Source organism: Oncorhynchus masou, unplaced genomic scaffold (assembly GCF_036934945.1).
Source record: "Oncorhynchus masou masou isolate Uvic2021 unplaced genomic scaffold, UVic_Omas_1.1 unplaced_scaffold_1136, whole genome shotgun sequence".
NCBI lineage: Eukaryota > Metazoa > Chordata > Actinopteri > Salmoniformes > Salmonidae > Oncorhynchus > Oncorhynchus masou.
The window spans coordinates 151,387-170,823 of NW_027001103.1; positions in this window are offsets into that span (position 1 = coordinate 151,387).

Here is a 19,437-nt window from a genome sequence, read left to right on the forward strand (position 1 = left end):
CGCTCCCCGATGTGCATTTCGAAAACGATTCATTCTATTTCAACGACTCTCTTTACTGACTCGGGAGTCATGAATCGCCGCTCGTTCATTTTAGTCGTTCGTTTGACCTGCTAAGAGGCAACGTTGCGCAATGACTCCCAGCCTACAGCAGGACTGATAGCCTGTCCTACACGCTCCTCCGGCTCAGCACCTCCGGAGAGTCGAACGATTCCGTATTTTGACCGAACGAGTCGAAAAGATCCGAGTCGGTAAAAAGAGCCGAACTTCCCATCGCGACCACGCACACCTGCCACGGACCGAGGCAAATCATGGACTGTAACAGAAACAGGGAGTGAAAGCGGAAGTGTCACCAAACTTATACCCCATCGAGCAGCGCAGCATTATCAATGAATATGTAAAAGGAAGGGATCGTCGCCACGACCTCGCTTGAATCCGATAATCCATGAGTCATGGACGATAGGAGAGAATGATGTTCATCAGAATTAGCCACTGGTCGTGGCTGTCGATTCCATTACACATAAGATTAATTGGACAATGGTGTCTTCTGTACAGAGGTAGTTTTGTTAATTAAAGAGCCCTGGCGCTCAGGTCTGAACAGTGTACAGTAAGTGTGTATTTTGTATTTGTGAAATTATTATGTGATATATGACAGAGGGGTACATGTTTCTAGGACCATCACCGCAATTGATCATTGATTTACGTTTGGATGGTGTTTTGTCTTCCAGAGCAAATTCTCCTTTTAATTAAACAACACATTTACGGTCCTTGCACTATAATATGTAACTTTAGGCTCGTTTAGTACATTATTGGATTGGTCAGAATATGGACATGTGAAGCTTGTCATACAAGCTAATCTCAAAACACTTATTTTGTCGTTGTTGCATAAATCCTTTATTGCAATGAGATGGCAACCAAACACTAGGTATAGCAAGGGAACGTGGGCAAGTAACAAGCAAGGAAACTCAAAGGAGTATCTGCGTTGTTTTTTTTAGGTGATTAAGTCATTTCCTGAAGGCTTTGCACTTCATGCATTCTTTAGGAGTATCATATCTTGTCCTTGGTCTCAATTTCTTCAAATTTATGGGCGGTTCACGATAACTAGTGATGCATCGATATGACATTTTTGGCCGATTCCGATAATTTCCTTGCCAAAGAACCGATATTTACAATTTTAGTGACCTTTTTAAGCATTCTAGTACAGTTAAATAGTTAACACACACATGGATGCAGCGATCTAAGGCAGTGCATCTCAGTGCAATAGGCATCACTACAGTCCCTGGTTCGAATCCAGGCTGAATCACACCTGGCCGTGATTGGGTGTCCCAAAGGGTGGCTCACAATTTTGCCCAGCGTTATCCGGAGTAAGCCGTCATTGTAAATAATGATTTCTTCTTAACTGACTTGCTTAGATAAATGAAAAATGTTTTACTGCTGTGTCTGTCCGGAGCTCACTGGTGGAGACAACTCGGAGGACCGCTAATATTGTATACAATGTTGCAAGTTCAGTATTTCAAGCTTCAGCCCAGACCCAAGTCAATCGTTTTATATAATGTTTCAAGATTGTTGCAGACGTGTTGTGATTTATGATATTTATTTTTATCAGGATATTTTCTACCTGCAGGCTGCAATGTTTTAATTTGTTGGCTTTATGTAGTATATTTTTACATAGTTGGGAACAGCAATAGAAGTTACTTTTTTAGGTTTGTATCATTTCCATGTAGATTTAGATATCATTTAGATGAACTACATGACAGTGATTTTAAGATACGAAGACATTATTATAAATTCATATAGTTGATTTTATTAAAACACGTATGGTGTGTGTATATGTGTTTAAACATTTTATTTTGTTAAACAATCGATTGGGCGAAAGAACAGACTTCCTTTGTTCGACCAAGATTATATATTTTTTTAAATGTTTATTAACTCTTTTAATGTCGCCATTGGCCTCATGGTGAAATCCCTGTGCAGTTTCCTTCCTCTCCGGCAACTGAGTTAGGAGGGACGCCTGTATCTTTGTAGTGACTGGGTGTATTGATACACCATCCAAAGTGTTGTGACTAACTTCATAATGATCAAAGGGATATTCAATGTCTGCTTTTAATTGTTTTTTACTCTACCAATCTGTACCCTTTTGCAAGGCATTGGAAAACCTCCCTGGTCTTTGTGGTTAAATCTGTGCTTGAAATTCCCTGCTTTACTGAGGGACCTTACAATTAACTATATGTGTGGGGTACACAGATGAGGTAGTCATTCAAAAATCATGTTCAACACTATTATTGCACACAGAGTGAGTCCATGCAACTTATTATGGGACTAGTTAAAGACATGTTTACTCCTGAACTTAATGAGGTAAGGGGTTGAATACTTTTGACTCAATTTCAGCTTTTTCATTTTTAATTAATTTGTAATTAATTTGAAAAACATAATTCCACTTTGACATTATGGGGTATTGTGTGTAGGCCAGTGACGACAACCATCTACATGTCATCCATTTTAAATGCAGGCTGTAACACATCAAAATGTGGAAAAAGTCAAGGGGTGTGAATACTTTCTGATGGCACTGTAGAGAAGCTCGTCTGGGAGGGAGGTTTCGGGGGGGACACTGCACAGCACAGCTGGATTTGCCTTTGCCTTCGTAGTCCGAAGTCCTTGCCACATGCCATGTGAGTCTGAGCTGTCGAATATTTGAGTCTGTATTGTCTTTTTGCTCGTAATGGATCAGTGGAGCTCGTACCAGCTTGCCTTGTACCCGGGCTTGCCTCGTACCAGCTTGCCTTGTACCCGGGCTTGCCTTGTACCAGCTTGCCTTGTACCCGGGCTTGCCTCGTACCAGCTTGCCTTGTACCCGGGCTTGCCTCGTACCAGCTTGCCTTGTACCCGGGCTTGCCTTGTACCAGCTTGCCTTGTACCCGGGCTTGCCTCGTACCAGCTTGCCTTGTACCCGGGCTTGCCTCGTACAAGCTGCCTTGTACCAGCTTGCCTTGTACCCGGGCTTGCCTTGTACCCGTCAACAGGGTTTGTTCTGCTAACATTGAATGCTGCAGTAATGGCTCTCGGCATTGCATCTCCTTTCATAGATGGCGTAATAGCGCCGTCTGCTGGATAGGAGGCACAACCAAAAATATCTCTCTCATTTCAGTTCAAAGGGTTTTATTGACATGGGAAATATGTGTTAACGTCGCCAAAGCAAGTGAAATGGATAATAAAAAGTGAACATTACACTCACAGGAGTTCCAAAGGAATAGACACATTTCAAATGTATTTTTTTTTTACTTTATTTAACTAGGCAAGTCAGTTAAGAACAAATTCTTATATTCAATGACGGCCTAGGAACAGTGGGTTAACTGTCTGTTCAGGGCCAGAATGACAGATTTGTACCTTGTCAGCTCGGGGGTTTGAACTCACAACCTTCCGGTTACTAGTCCAACTCTCTAACCACTAGGCTACCCTGCCGCCCGCGTTGTAATTATGTGCAAATAATTAAAATAAATATGGGTTGTATTTACAATGGTGTGTGTTCTTCACTGGTTGCCCTTTTCTTGTGGCAACAGGTCACACATCTCACTGCTGTGATGTCACACTGTGGTATTTTTAAGTGATATTATATCTTCCAAACACCAGCTTCGAGGGCGTTATCACATTTATACAACGGGTTACCAACATATTGAAATAAAGATTGAAGTATTTTCATAAACGTTATTTTGATACATTTATTCATACTTTTTTCATCCTTCCCCCAAGATATTCCCCTGACACGACTGGAGACGCAACCCAGTCGTTTGTTCTAAATGTTCCATTGTCCTACTGGCTGGCAACGTTCATATCCCTTGCTTGCTAGCTAGCCAACTACGGCTAACTTACAGTCACATCAAAAAGTGCAGCCAGAATAACAACAAAGTAGCTGCTTTTGCATTTGTTGAAGCTGTTTTCTAGTGACTATTTGTATACATCCATAACAATGAGCTAATGAGGTGTGATTTCACCTGGTATAGAAAACGTGCTCTCTCGTCAGGACACTGTTGTTCAGAGGAGCTAGCCAACAACACGGCCAACAACACGGCCAACAACACGGCCAACAACACGGCCAACAACACGGCCAACAACACGGCCAACACTTCAAACTGAAGCTGGACGGACTGAGAACTTAGCTGCGTTTCATTTTACCTTTTTTTTTCAATTGACATTTCTTTGTATATATCCATAAAAATGATGCCAGCCGATTCATGATTTCAACTCCCTGCCAGTCTGTCTCATCCCGACTCCTGACATGTTTATAACTACGGGACCGCTGGAGATCGAATTTGAATATTGAAACAATGTTGCAAATGTCGGAGAGACAGCAAGTTTTATAAATGTCTAAAAGAAATGTGAGATAATGTCTAGATGCTTTTTATAGTGGAGATCAAGATTATAAATTGTCTGGCTGGGCTGATGAGACAGTGGATTGGCCAGTCAGATGGAACAGAGTAAATAGGCATTTTAACATCATAGATGTATCAGGTGACAACTTGTGGACTAGACACAGGCTGGAATGTGGTTTAAACCAATCAGGAGTAGACATGGGCTGGAATGTGGTTTAAACCAATCAGGAGTAGACACGGACTGGAATGCGTGGGAGGGGGAGGATGCGGGGGAGAGGGAGATAGAGGGGGGAGGATGCGGGTGCGGGAGAGAGGGAGGGGAGGATGCAGAGGGGGAGGATGCGGGGGAGAGGGAGATAGAGGGCGGGGGTGCGGGAGGGGAGGGGAGGATGCAGAGGGGAGAGGGAGATAGAGGGGGAGGATGCAGAGGGGGAGGATGCGGGTGAGAGGGAGATAGAGAGGGGAGGATGCAGAGGGGAGGATGCGGGGAGAGGGAGATAGAGGGAGGGGAGGATGTGGGGGAGAGGGAGATAGAGGGGGAGGGGAGGATGCGGGGGAGGATGTGGGGGAGAGGGAGATAGAGGGGAGGATGCGGGGGAGGGAGATAGAGGGAGGGGAGGATGCAGAGGGGGTGGGAGATAGAGGGATGCGGGGGAGGATGCGGGGGAGGATGCGTGGGAGGATGCGGGGGAGAGGGAGATAGAGGGAGTAAGCATCAATTGGATGCGGGGAGAGGGAGATAGATGGGAGGGAGGATGCGGGGAGAGGGAGATAATCTCTCTTCTAGGGGGAGGATGCAGAGGGGAGGATGCGGGGGGAGAGGGAGATAAATTGGGGGAGGATGTGGGGGAGAGGGGGAGATAGTCAATATGGGGAGGATATGGGGGGATGGGAGATAGATGGGGAGGGGAGGATGCGGGGGAGGATGCAATATGGGGGAGAGGGAGATAGACGGGAGGGCAGGATGCAATATGGGGAGAGGGAGATAGAGGGAGGGAGGATGCGGGGGAGAGGGAGATAGAGGGGGATTGGATGCAGAGGGGGAGGATGCTGCCAACTTTACCAGGGGAGAGGGAGATAGGGGGGAGGATGTGGGGGAGAGGGAGATGAGGGGAGGATGTGATGGGGAGGGAGATAGAGGGAGGGGAGGATGCAGAGGGGGTGGGAGATAGTTGTCAATGGGAGGGGAGGATGCGTGGGAGAGGGAGATAGATTGGGGTTTTATTGGGAGGAGGATGCACCTTTGGAGAAGGTTGACCGGAGGAGGACCTTTGGGGGGAGGGGGAGATAGAGGGGGAGGATGCGGGGGAGAGGGAGATAGAGGGGGAGAATGCGGGGGAGAGGGAGATAGAGGGGGAGGATGCGGGGGAGAGGGAGATTCATTTTCTTAGGTTGTCTGCTTAAAATTTTTATGATACAAATAGTCTGGGTAGCCATTTGATTATCAGGAGTCTTATGGCTTGGAGGTAGAAGCTGTTGCGAAGCCTTTTGGACCTAGACTTGGCGCTCCGGTACCGCTTGCCGTGCGGTACCAGAGAGAACAGTCTATGACTAGGGTGGCTGGATTCTTTGACACTTTTTAGGACCTTCCTCTGACACCGCCTGGTGTAGAGGTCCTGGATGGCAGGCAGCTTTGCCCCAGTGATGTACTGGGCCGTATACACTACCCTCTGTAGTGCCTTGCGGTCAGAGCAGTTGTCGTACCAGGATGCTTTCTGTTGCAGCTGTAGAACCTTTTGAGGATCTGAGGACCCATGCCAAATCTTTTCAGTCTCCTAAGGGGGAATAGGTTTTGTCGTGCCCTCTTCACGACTGTCTTTGTGTGCTTGGACCATGTTAGTTTGTTGGTGATGTTGACGCCAAGGAACTTGAAGCTCTCAACCTGCTCCACTACAGACCCGTCGATGAGAATGGACGTGCTCGGTCCTCCTTTTCCTCTAGTCCACAATCATCTCCTTAGCCTTGGTTGAGGGATAGGTTGAATATTCTGACCTCCTCCCTATAGGCTGTCTTGTCATTGTCTGTGATCAGGCCTACCACTGTTGGGTGGTCTGCAAAAGGAATGCTGGTGTTGGAGTCGTGTCTGACCTTACAGTCATGAGTGAACGGGGAGTACAGGAGGGGACTGATCATGCACCCCTGGGGGGTTCCAGTGTTGAGGATCAGCGGCAGATGGGTTGCTAACTACCCTTACCACCTGTGGGCGGCCCATCAGAAAGTCCAGGAACCAGTTGCCGAGGGTGGTGTTTAGTCCCAGGATCCTTAACTTAGTGATGAGCTTTGAGGGAACTATGATGTTGAACGCTTAGCTGTAGTCAATGAACAGCATTCTCACACAGGTGTTCCTTTTGTCCAGGTGGGAAAGGGCAGGGTGGAGTACAATAGATATTGCATCATCTGTGGATCTGTTAGGGTGGTATGCAAATTGGAGTGGGTTTTGGGTGTCTGGGAGGATGCTGCTGATGTGAGCCATGACCAGCCTTTCAAAGCACTTCCTGGCTACAGATGTGAGAGCTTCGGGTCGGTAGTCATTTAGGCAGGTTTCCTTTGTGTTCTTAGGCACATGGACTATGGTGGTCTGCTTGAAACATGCAGGTATTACAGACTTGGTCAGGGACATGTTGAAAATGTCAGTGAAGACACCTGCCAGTTGGTCAGCACATCCCCGGAGCACACGTCCTGGTAATCCGTCTGGCTCCGCAGCCTTGTGTATGTTGACCTGTTTAAAGGTCTTACTCACGTCGGCTACGGAGAGCGTGATCATACAGTCATCCGGAACAGCTGATGCTCTCATGCATGCCCCAGTGTTGCTTGCCTCAAAGCGAGCATAGAAGTTGTTTAGCTTGTCTGGTAGGCTCGTGTCAGTGGGCAGCTCTCGGCTGTGCTTCCCTCTGTAGTCTCTAATTTGCGATGAGCGTCGGAGCCAGTGATTCATTCTTTGTCCTGTATTGGCGCTTTGCCTGTTTGATGGTTCGTCTGAGGGTATAGCAGGATTTCTTATATGCTTCCAGGTTTGTGTCCCGCACCTTAAAAGCGGCAGCTCTACCCTTTAATCTCTGCCTGCAGTCCATGGCTTCTGGTACGTACAGTCAAGGTATGTCTCTTAGGGGTGTCAGTGGGCTGACTGAACTATCAGGTCACAGCAAAATCACACTCTACATCAACAGATCAGTACTCAATCATGAGGCATCAAAGCCAAAGGAACTGAATAATATTAAGAAATGCTACAGATGGAAGGAATGTATTGTGGAAATCTACCAAAAAACAATTAGGCAACAACAAATTCAATCCCTTTTAGACAACTTCCTAGGTGAAACATTTCATTGTAATAGTGAAGATGTTAATTAACTTGGCAGTAGAAAACCTAAACAGCATATTTCACCTCTCAGCTTCCTCCCAGCTTCCTAAATCTAAAAATTTTAAGCAGACAACCTAAGAAAATGAACAACAATGACAAATGGTTTGATGAAGAATGCAAAAACCTAAGAAAGAAATTGAGAAACCTGTTCAACCAAAACATAGAGACCCAGAAAACCTGAGTCTACGCCTTCACTATGGTGAATCACTAAAACAATACAGAAATACACCCGGAAAAAGAAGGAACAGAATGTCAGAAATCAGCTCAATGTAATTGAAGAATCCATAGACTAATCTGTTCTGGGAAAATTGGAAAACACTTAACAAACAAGAACACGAAGAATTATCTATCTAAAATGGAGATGTATGGGGAAACCACTTCTCCAATCTTTTTGACTCTATAACAAAGAACAAACAGCACAAACATATACATGATCAAATACAAATCTTAGAATCAACTATTAAAGACTACCAGAACCCACTGGATTCCAGAACAAACTTGATTCCAGAACCCACTGGATTCCAGAATAAACTGGATTCCAGAACCCACTGTATTCTCCAATTACATTGAATGAACTACAGGACAACATACAAACCTTCCAACCCAAAAAGGTCTGTGGTGTTGATGGTATCCTCGATGAAATGATCAAATATACAGACCACAAATTACAAGTGGCAATACTTAAACAAATTTGAAGTTGAGACAAATTTGACCCCAATGTGGGAAGATCTTAAAAATCGTGTGAGAGCAAGGAGGCCTACAAACCTGACTCAGTTACACCAGCTCTGTCAGGAGGAATGGGGCCTACAAACCTGACTCAGTTACACCAGCTCTGTCAGGAGGAATGACTCAGTTACACCAGCTCTGTCAGGAGGAAAAATTCACCCAACCTATTGTGGGAAGCTTGTGGAAGGCTACCCGAAATGTTTGACAAGTTAAAAATTTTAAAGGCACTATTTTTCTGACATTTCACATTCTTAAAAAAAAGTGGTGATCGTAACTGACCTAAGACAGGGAATTTTTACAAGGATTAAATGTCAGGAATTGTGAAAAACTGTGTTTTTAAATGTATTTGGCTAAGGTGTATGTCACGCCCTACAGTCAGGCTTTTATTCTCTATTTTGGTTAGGCCAGGGTGTGACTAGAGTGGGCATTCTAGTTTCTTTATTTCTATGTTTTCTATGTTTTCTGTTTCTATGTTTTGGCCGGGTATGGTTCTCAATCAGGGACAGCTGTCTATCGTTGTCTCTGATTGGGAATCATACTTAGGCAGCCTGTTTTTTGTTAGTTGTCAGTTAGTTGTGGGTTGCCTTTGTTAGTGGCCTGTATAGCCTAAGGGTCGTTTTGTTGGTGACATTTATCAATAAATAAAAAGTTGCTGCACCTTGGTCCGGTCATTTCCACCCTGACGACGATCGTGTATTTAAACTTCCAACTTCAGCTGTTCACACCGCCCACAAAACGAGGTGGAAACTGGGCTGCACTTCCTAACCTCCTGCCAAATGTTTGACCATATTAGAGACACATTTTTCCCTCAGATTACACAGATCCACAAAGAATTAGAAAACAAAGCCAACTCCCTTATCTACTGGGTGAAATACCACAGTGTGACATCACAGCAGCAAGATATGTGACCTGTTGCCACAAGAAAAGGGCAACCAGTGAAGAACAAACACCATTGTAAATACAACCCATATTTATGTTTGTTTATTTTCCCTTTTGTACTTTAACTATTTGTACATCATTACAACACTGTATATATATATAATATGAGATGTGAAATGTGTTTATTCTTTTGGAACTTCTGTGAGTGTAATGTTTACTGTTCATTTCAGTTGCTTGAAACATATGTTTCCCATGTCAATAAAGCACCTTACATTGAGAGAGTACCTTAATTGTCTTTCAGGTATTCTCTGGTGTAATTTCCCTGTTTTCCTATAGGTGTCAGTAGAGCACAGAGGTAGAGCTGTAGCTGTCGTTGAAGCTTGATATTCATATTACCTAACCACAGATCTAAGATCAGATAATCTAACCGTAAATTCACACTGAACCATTAGAGGGCTGAAATAATATATGATCCTAGAGCTGCTAGTTAGGGATAGGCTATATATCTCTGATCTATAATATCTGCTCCTAGAGCTGCTAGTTAGGGATATGCTATATCGCTGATCTATAATATCTGCTCCTAGAGCTGTTAGTTAGTGATAGGCTATATATCTCTGATCTATAATATCTGATGCTAGAACTGCTAGTTAGGGATAGGCTATATATCTCTGATCTATAATATCTGATGCTAGAACTGCTAGTTAGGGATAGGCTATATATCTCTGAACTATATTATCTGATCCTAGAACTGCTAGTTAGTGATATGCTATATATCTCTGATCTATAATATCTGATCCTAGATCTGTTAGTTAGGGATCCCCCCTCTCTTGCTCATCTCTCTCTCGCTCTCTCGTTCCTGCAGTGTCTTTTTCATTCATTCTATTTCCATCTCTTTATTCTCTCTCTCTCTCTCTCTCTCTCTCTCTCTCTCTCTCTCTTTCTCTCTCTCTCTCTCTCTCTCTCTCTCTCTCTCTCTCTCTCTCTCTCTCTCTCTCTCTCTCTCTCTCTCTCTCTCTCTTTTCTCTGTCTCTCTCTCTCTCTCTCTCTCTCTCTCTTTTCTCTCTCTCTCTCTCTCTCTCTCTCTCTCTCTCTCTCTCTCTCTTTTCCTCTGTCTCTCTCTCTCTCTCTCTCTCTCTCTCCCCTCTCTCTCTCTCTCTCTCCTCTCTTTTCCTCTGTCTCTCTCTCTCTCTCTCTCTCTCTCTCTCTCTCTCCTCTCTCTCTCTCTCTCTCTCTCTCTCTCTCTTTTCCTCTCTCTCTCCTCTCTTCTCTCTCTCTCTCTCTCTCTCTCTCTCTCTCTCTCTCTCTCTCTCTCTCCTCTCTTTTCCTCTGTCTCTCTCTCCTCTCTCTCTCTCTCTCTCTCTCTCTCTCTCTCTCTCTCTCTCTCTCTCTCTCTCTCTCTCTCTCTCTCTCTCTCTCTCTCTCTCTCTCTCTCTCTCTCTCTCTCTCCTCTCTTTTCCTCTGTCTCTCTCTCTCTCTCTCTCTCTCTCTCTCTCTCTCTCTCTCTCTCTCCTCTCTTTTCCTCTGTCTCTCTAAGTTCAATGCCAGTTGTGCATTTCCAGTAGTTCCACACTGGTGGGAACCACATTCCCTGTCTGTGAAGTAGAGGAATATGGCTCACCTGTCTCCAGTTACCACACACACACACACACACACACACACACACACACACACACACACACACACACACACACACACACACACACACACACACACACACACACACACACACACACACACACACACACACACACACACAAGGTCCGTATTGGCAAATAATCCTGTCAGAATAAACAGACAGGTGTCCCACTTTACCGTCACCCCCCCCCTCCTCCTCCTCTTTCTCAACTTCTCCTCTGTGTGTTCCTGATGAAGTAACCAACCAGGGGACTCTAGTTCTCTGTTCTCCATCATCATGCGGTTGAAGTCGGAGGTTTACATACACCTTAGCCAAATAGATTTAAACTCAGATTTTCACAATTCCTGACATTTAATCCTAGTAAAAAATTCCCTGTTTTAGGTCAGTTAGGATCACCACTGTATTTTAATAATGTGAAAAGTCAGAATAATAGTAGAGAGATTGATTTATTTCAGCTTTTATTTCTTTCATCACATTCCCAGTGGGTCAGAAGTTTACATACACTCAATTAGTATTTGGTAGCATTGCCTTTAAATTGTTTAACTTGGATCAAACATATTGGGTACCCTTCCACAAGCTTTCCACAATAAGTTGGGTGACTTTTGTCCCATTCCTCCTGACAGAGCTGGTGGAACTGAGTCAGGTTTGTAGGCCTTCTTGCTTGCACACACTTTTTCAGTTCTGCCCACAAATCTTCTATAGGATTGAGATCAGGGCTCCAATACCTTGACTTTTTGCCACAACTTTGGAAATTTGCTTGTGGTCATTGTCCAATTGGAAGACCCATTTGCGACTAACTTCCTGACTGATGTCTTGAGATGTTGCATCAATGTATCCACGTAATTTTCATACCTCATGACGCCATCTATTTTGTGAAGTGCACCAGTCCCTCCTGCAGCAAAGCACCCTCACAACATGATGCTGCCACCCCCATGCTTCACTGTTGGGATGGTGTTCCTTGGCTTGTAAGCCTCCCCCTTTTTCATCAAAACCTAATGATGGTCATTATGGCCAAACAGTTCTATTTTTGTTTCATCAGACCAGAGGACATTTCTCCAAAAAGTACGATCCTTGTCCCCATGTGTAGTTACGAACTGTAGTCTGGCTTTTTTATGACTGTTTTGGAGCAGTGGCTTCTTCCTTGCTGAGCGGCCTTTCAGGTTATGTCGATATAGGACTCGTTTTACTGTGGATATAGATACTTTTGTACCTGTTTCCTCCAGCATCTTCACAAGGTCCTTTGCTGTTGTTCTGTGATTTATTTGCATTTTTCTCACCAAAGTACGTTCATCTCTAGGAGACAGAACGCGCCTACTTCCTGAGCGTTATGACGGCTGCGTGGTCCCATGGTGTCTGTTCTTGCCTACTATTGTTTGTACAGATGAATGTGGTACCTTCAGGCATTTGGAAATTGCTCCCAAAATGAACCAGACTTGTGAAGGTCTACAATTTTTTTTCTGAGGTCTTGGCTGATTTCTTTTGATTTTTCCATGATGTCAACCAAAGAGGAACTGAGTTTGAAGGTAGGCATTGGAATTGTGATACAGTGAAATCTAAGTTAAATAATCTGTCTGTAAACAATTGTTGGAACAATTACTTGTGTCATGCACAAAGTAGATGTCCTAACTGACTTGCCAAAACTATAGTTTGTTAACAAGAAATATGTGGAGTGGTTGAAAAACGAGTTTTAATGACTCCAACATAAGTAAACTTCCGACTTCAACTGTATTTAGTGACGTCAGTAACCAGCTAGAGGGACTCTAGTTCTCTGTTCTCCAACATTATATTTAGTGACGTCAGTAACCAGCTAGAGGGACTCTAGTTCTCTGTTCTCCAACATTATATTTAGTGACGTCAGTAACCAGCTAGAGGGACTCTAGTTCTCTGTTCTCCAACATTATATTTAGTGACGTCAGTAACCAGCTAGAGGGATTCTAGTTCTCTGTTCTCCAACATTATATTTAGTGACGTCCGTAACCAGCTAGAGGGACTCTAGTTCTCTGTTCTCCAACATTATATTTAGTGACGTCAGGAACCAGCTAGAGGGACTCTAGTTCTCTGTTCTCCAACATTATATTTAGTGACGTCAGGAACCAGCTAGAGGGACTCTAGTTCTTTGTTCTCCAACATTATATTTAGTGACGTCAGTAACCAGCTAGAGGGACTCTAGTTCTCTGTTCTCCAACATTATATTTAGTGACGTCAGGAACCAGCTAAAGGGACTCTAGTTCTTTGTTCTCCAACATTATATTTAGTGACGTCAGTAACCAGCTAGAGGGACTCTAGTTCTCTGTTCTCCAACATTATATTTAGTGATGTCAGTAACCAGCTAGAGGGACTCTAGTTCTCTGTTCTCCAACATTATATTTAGTGACGTCAGTAACCAGCTAGAGGGACTCTAGTTCTCTGTTCTCCAACATTATATTTAGTGACGTCAGGAACCAGCTAGAGGGGCTCTAGTTCTCTGTTCTCCAACATTATATTTAGTGACGTCAGGAACCAGCTAGAGGGACTCTAGTTCTTTGTTCTCCAACATTATATTTAGTGACGTCAGTAACCAGCTAGAGGGACTCTAGTTCTCTGTTCTCCAACATTATATTTAGTGATGTCAGTAACCAGCTAGAGGGACTCTAGTTCTCTGTTCTCCAACATTATATTTAGTGACGTCAGTAACCAGCTAGAGGACTCTAGTTCTCTGTTCTTCAACATTATATTTTGTGACGTCAGTAACCAGCTAGAGGACTCTAGTTCTCTGTTCTCCAACATTATATTTAGTGATGTCCGTAACCAGATAGAGGAACTCTAGTTCTCTGTTCTCCAACATTATATTTAGTGATGTCAGTAACCAGCTAGAGGGACTCTAGTTCTCTGTTCTCCAACATTATATTTAGTGACGTCAGTAACCAGCTAGAGGGACTCTAGTTCTCTGTTCTTCAACATTATATTTTGTGACGTCAGTAACCAGCTAGAGGGACTCTAGTTCTCTGTTCTCCAACATTATATTTAGTGATGTCCGTAACCAGCTAGAGGAACTCTAGTTCTCTGTTCTCCAACATTATATTTAGTGACGTCAGTAACCAGCTAGAGGGACTCTAGTTCTCTGTTCTCCAACATTATATTTAGTGACGTCAGTAACCAGCTAGAGGGACTCTAGTTCTCTGTTCTCCAACATTATATTTAGTGACGTCAGTAACCAGCTAGAGGGACTCTAGTTCTCTGTTGTCCAACATTATATTTAGTGACGTCCATAACCAGCTAGAGGGACTCTAGTTCTCTGTTCTCCAACATTATATTTAGTGACGTCAGTAACCAGCTGGATGGACTCTAGTTCTCTGTTCTCCAACATTATATTTAGTGACGTCAGTAGCACCACAATTTGTTACTACAAAAGGTTAGGCTATTTGACCTGCAGCGCTTGTGGAACGTTCTGGAACGTTCTGAGCATTCTCTGACGCACATGCACACACACTTGAGGTTGCAGCGCGACACTAAACTCGGTCCCACTAGAAAACAAAGAGGAACCAAACAAAGGGTTCCTACCCCTTGACAGGGAATAATTACTTGTTTGCTCCTGCTCGTGATGAGGGAGATGGAGGGAGAGGAGAAGGGAGTCCCCCTCTTACCCATCCCTTGTTGACTTAATTGAAGTTACTTCATTAGCAAACGTCTTACATGGACAAAAGCCTTGACGTAGACGATGACATCTTCTTCTTCTTTAAGAAGAAAACGGTGCTTTCTTCCTCATTTCAGAGTACATTTTCCCACCCCGTTCTTTCTTTCTCTCTCTCCACTGTCTCCTTTCTCTCTCTGCCTCCTACCGTCTCTCTTTCGCTCTCTGCCTTCTCTGGTCTCTCTTTCTCTCTCTGCCTCCTCCGGTCTCTCTTTCTCTCTCTGCCTCCTCCGGTCTCTCTTTCTCTATCTGCCTCCTCCGGTCTCTCTTTCTCTCTCTGCCTCCTCCGGTTTCTTTTTCTCTCTCTCCACCGTCTCCTTTCTCTCTCTGCCTTCTCCGGTCTCTCTCTCTCTCTGCCTTCTCCGGTCTCTCTTTCTCTCTCTGCCTTCTCTGGTCTCTCATTCTCTCTCTGCCTCCTCTGGTCTCTCTTTCTCTCTCTGCCTCCTCTGAAGTACTGGATGTAGAGGAGGATGAAGAGGTACCCTTTGTTGTGGGGTTTGTAGTGTGTGTGTGTGTCGGGGTGAGGGGGGGTTTGGCGTCCTCTGTGTATGTACTTGGTGACCCCATCAACATTGTACCTTCCTCCCTGTTTCCTGTGCCAGAGCTGAGACCGAGGGCAGTCTACTGTCAACTTCAGCCAATCTTTCTCCCTCCCGTTATTTCTGAGCTACTGTCTTTCCACCCTTCTCTTGTGACCTCGGCTCCTCCCTCCATGTCATCCTTTTTTCCTATGCCAGGCTGCTGGCAGGTCAAGTGTTTGGTCAAGAGTTAAGGCTGGAATGGGATGCCAGGGAAAATGGTGAGGGATAGGGTGAGGAATGGGTCAATGCTCGGGGAGAGGGTGAGGAATGGGTCAATGCTCGGGGAGAGGGTGAGGGGTAGGTCAATGTTCGGGGAGAGGGTGAGGAATGGGTCAATGCTCGGGGAGAGGGTGAGGAATGGGTCAATGTTCGGGGAGAGGGTGAGGGGTGGGTCAAGGCTCAGGAGAGGGTGAGGAATGGGTCAATGCTGGGGAGAGGGTGAGGGGGTAGGTCAAGGCTCAGGAGAGGGTGAGGAATGGGTCAATGCTCGGGGAGAGGGTGAGGGGTAGGTCAATGCTCGGGGGAGAGGGTGAGGGGTGGGTCAAGGCTCAGGAGAGGGTGAGGAATGGGTCAATGTTCGGGGAGAGGGTGAGGAATGGGTCAATGCTCAGGAGAGGGTGAGGAATGGGTCAATGTTCGGGGAATGAGGGGGGTCAATGCTCGGGAGAGGGTGAGGGGTAGGTCAATGGGAGAGGGTGAGGAATGGGTCAATGTTCGGGGAGAGGGTGAGGAATGGGTCAATGCTCGGGGAGAGGGTGAGGAATGGGTCAATGCTCGGGGAGAGGGTGAGGGGTAGGTCAAGGCTCGGGGAGAGGGTGAGGAATGGGTCAATGCTCGGGGAGAGGGTGAGGGGTAGGTCAATGCTGGGAGAGGGTGAGGGGTGGGTCGGGCTCAGGAGAGGGTGAGGGGTGGGTCAATGCTGGGGGAGAGGGTGAGGGGTGGGTCAATGCTCGGGGAGAGGGTGAGGGGTAGGTCAAGGCTCAGGAGAGGGTGAGGGGTGGGTCAAGGCAGGGGGAGAGGGTGAGGAATGGGTCAATGCTCGGGGAGAGGGTGAGGAATGGGTCAAGGCTGGGAGAGGGTGAGGGGTAGGTCAAGGCTCAAGGGGTGGGCGAGGCAGGGGAGAGGGTGAGGAATGGGTCAATGCTCGGGGAGGGTGAGGAATGGGTCAATGCTCGGGGAGAGGGTGAGGAATGGGTCAATGCTCGGGGAGAGGGTGAGGGGTAGGTCAATGCTCGGGGAGAGGGTGAGGAATGGGTCAATGCTGGGAGAGGGTGAGGGGTAGGTCAATGCTCGGGGAGAGGGTGAGGAATGGGTCAATGCTGGGTGAGAGGGTGAGGGGTTGGTCAAGGCTGGGGGAGAGGGTGAGGGGTCAATGCTCGGGGAAGGGTGAGGAATGGGTCAATGCTCGGGGAGAGGGTGAGGAATGGGTCAATGCTCGGGGGAGAGGGTGAGGGGTGGGTCAAGGCTCAGGAGAGGGTGAGGAATGGGTCAAGGCTGGGAGAGGGTGAGGGGTAGGTCAAGGCAGGGGGAGAGGGTGAGGAATGGGTCAATGCTGGGGGAGAGGGTGAGGGGTGGGTCAAGGCAGGGGGAGAGGGTGAGGAATGGGTCAATGCTCGGGGGGAGGGTGAGGGTGGGTCGAGGCAGGGGGGAGGGTGAGGGGTGGGTCAATGCTCGGGGAGAGGGTGAGGGGGGTCAAGGCTCAGGGAGGGTGAGGGGTGGGTCGAGGCAGGGGGAGAGGGTGAGGGGAATGGGTCAAGGCTCGGGGAGAGGGTGAGGAATGGGTCAAGGCTGGGAGAGGGTGAGGGGGTAGGTCAAGGCTCAGGAGAGGGTGAGGGGTGGGTCAAGGCAGGGGGAGAGGGTGAGGAATGGGTCAATGCTCGGGGAGAGGGTGAGGAATGGGTCAAGGCTGGGAATGGGTCAAGGCTCAGGAGAGGGTGAGGGGTGGGTCAGGGGGAGAGGGTGAGGAATGGGTCTCGGGGAGAGGGTGAGGAATGGGTCAATGCTCGGGGAGAGGGTGAGGAATGGGTCAATGCTCGGGGAGAGGGTGAGGGGTAGGTCAATGCTCGGGGAGAGGGTGAGGGGTAGGTCAATGCTCAGGGAGAGGGTGAGGAATGGGTCAATGCTGGGAGAGGGTGAGGAATGGGTCAATGCTCAGGAGAGGGTGAGGGGTGGGTCGAGGCTGGGGGAGAGGGTGAGGGGTGGGTCAATGCTCGGGGAGAGGGTGAGGAATGGGTCAATGCTGGGGGAGAGGGTGAGGAATGGGTCAATGCTCGGGGAGAGGGTGAGGAATGGGTCAATGCTCGGGGAGAGGGTGAGGAATGGGTCAATGCTGGGGGAGAGGGTGAGGAATGGGTCAAGGCTCAGGGAGGGAGAGGGTGAGGAATGGGTCAAGGCTGGGGGAGAGGGTGAGGAATGGGTCAAGGCTGGGGGAGAGGGTGAGGAATGGGTCAAGGCTGGGGGAGAGGGTGAGGAATGGGTCAATGCTCGGGGAGAGGGTGAGGAATGGATCAAGGCTGGGGGAGAGGGTGAGGAATTGGTCAATGCTCGGGGAGAGGGTGAGGAATGGGTCAATGCTCGGGGAGAGGGTGAGGAATGGGTCAATGCTCGGGGGAAGAGGAATGGGATGCTCGGGGAGGGGTGGGTGGGAGGAAAAGAGATTGAATAGGATGGAAGAGAGACTAGGTCAAGGTGTTCTTCTGTGATCTCCTTACAGCCCTCAACTTTTTTGACCCACCTCTCCTCTCTTCCCCCTCTCCTCTCTTCCCCCTCTCCTCTCGTCTCTTCCCCTCTCCTCTCTTCCCCCCTCTCCTCTCCTCTCTTCCCCCTCTCCTCTCTTCCCCCTCTCCTCTCCTCTCTTCCCCCTCTCCTCTCTTCCCCCTCACCTCTCTTCCCCCTCTCCCTCTTCCCCCTCACCTCTCTTCCCCCTCTCCTCTCTTCCCCTCTCCCTCTTCCCCCTCTCCTCTCTTACCCCTCACCTCTCCTCTCTTCCCCCTCACCTCTCTTCCACCTCACCTCTCCTCTCTTCCCCTCTCCTCTCTTCCCCCTCTCCTCTCCTCTCTTCCCCCTCTCCTCTCCTCTCTTCCCCCTCTCCTCTCTTCCCCCTCACCTCTCTTCCACCTCTCCTCTCCTCTCTTCCCCTCTCCCCTCTCTTCCCCCTCTCCTCTCTTCCCCCTCTCCTCTCCTCTCTTCCCCCTCTCCTCTCCTCTCTTCCCCCTCTCCTCTCTTCCCCCTCTCCTCTCCTCTCTTCCCCCTCTCCTCTCTTCCCACTCACCTCTCTTCTTCTCTTTCTTCACCCTCTCTGTACAGACTGTGTGTGTTGGTAACATCAGTTGAGACATTTGTAGACAGACAGGGGAAAAGTAGAGGGGAGGGGTAGGACAAGACTAGAGGGAGAGGGGTTAGGACAAGAGGGGTTAGAGGAGAGAGGGGTTAGGACAAGGTAGAGAGAGCTGTTAGGACAAGGGTAGAGATGGGTTAGGACAAGAGTAGAGAGAGGGGGGTTAGGACAAGGGTAGAGAGAGAGTGGTTAGGACAAGAGAGAGGGGTTAGGACAAGAGTAGAGGGGTTAGAACAAGGGTAGAGAGAGAGGGGTTAGGACAAGAGTAGAGAGAGGGGTTAGGACAAGGGTAGAGAGAGAGAGGGGGGTTAGGACAAGAGTAGAGAGAGAGGGGTTAGGACAAGAGTAGAGAGAGGTTAGAACAAGGGTAGAGAGAGAGAGGGGTTAGGACAAGAGTAGAGAGAGGGGTTAGGACAAGGGTAGAGAGAGAGGGGTTAGGACAAGAGTAGAGAGCGAGGGGTTAGGACAAGGGTAGAAAGAGAGGGGTTAGGACAAGGGTAGAGAGAGAGGGGTTAGGACAAGAGTAGAGAGAGAGGGGTTAGGACAAGGGTAGAGAGAGTGGTTAGGACAAGAGTAGAGAGAGGGGTTAGGACAAGGGTAGAGAGAGAGGGGTTGGGACAAGAGTAGAGAGAGAGGGGTTAGGACAAGGGTTGAGAGAGAGGGGTCAGTACAAGGGTAGAGAGAGAGGGGTTAGGACAAGGGTAGAGAGAGAGGGGTTAGGACAAGAGTAGAGAGAGGGGTTAGGACAAGGTTAGAGAGAGAGGGGTTAGGACAAGAGTAAGGGGTATGGGGAGAGAGGGAAGGGGTAGGGGAGAGAGAGGGAAGGGGTAGGGGAGAGAGGGAAGGAGAAGGGGATAGAGGGAAGGAGTAGGGGGGAGAGGGAAGG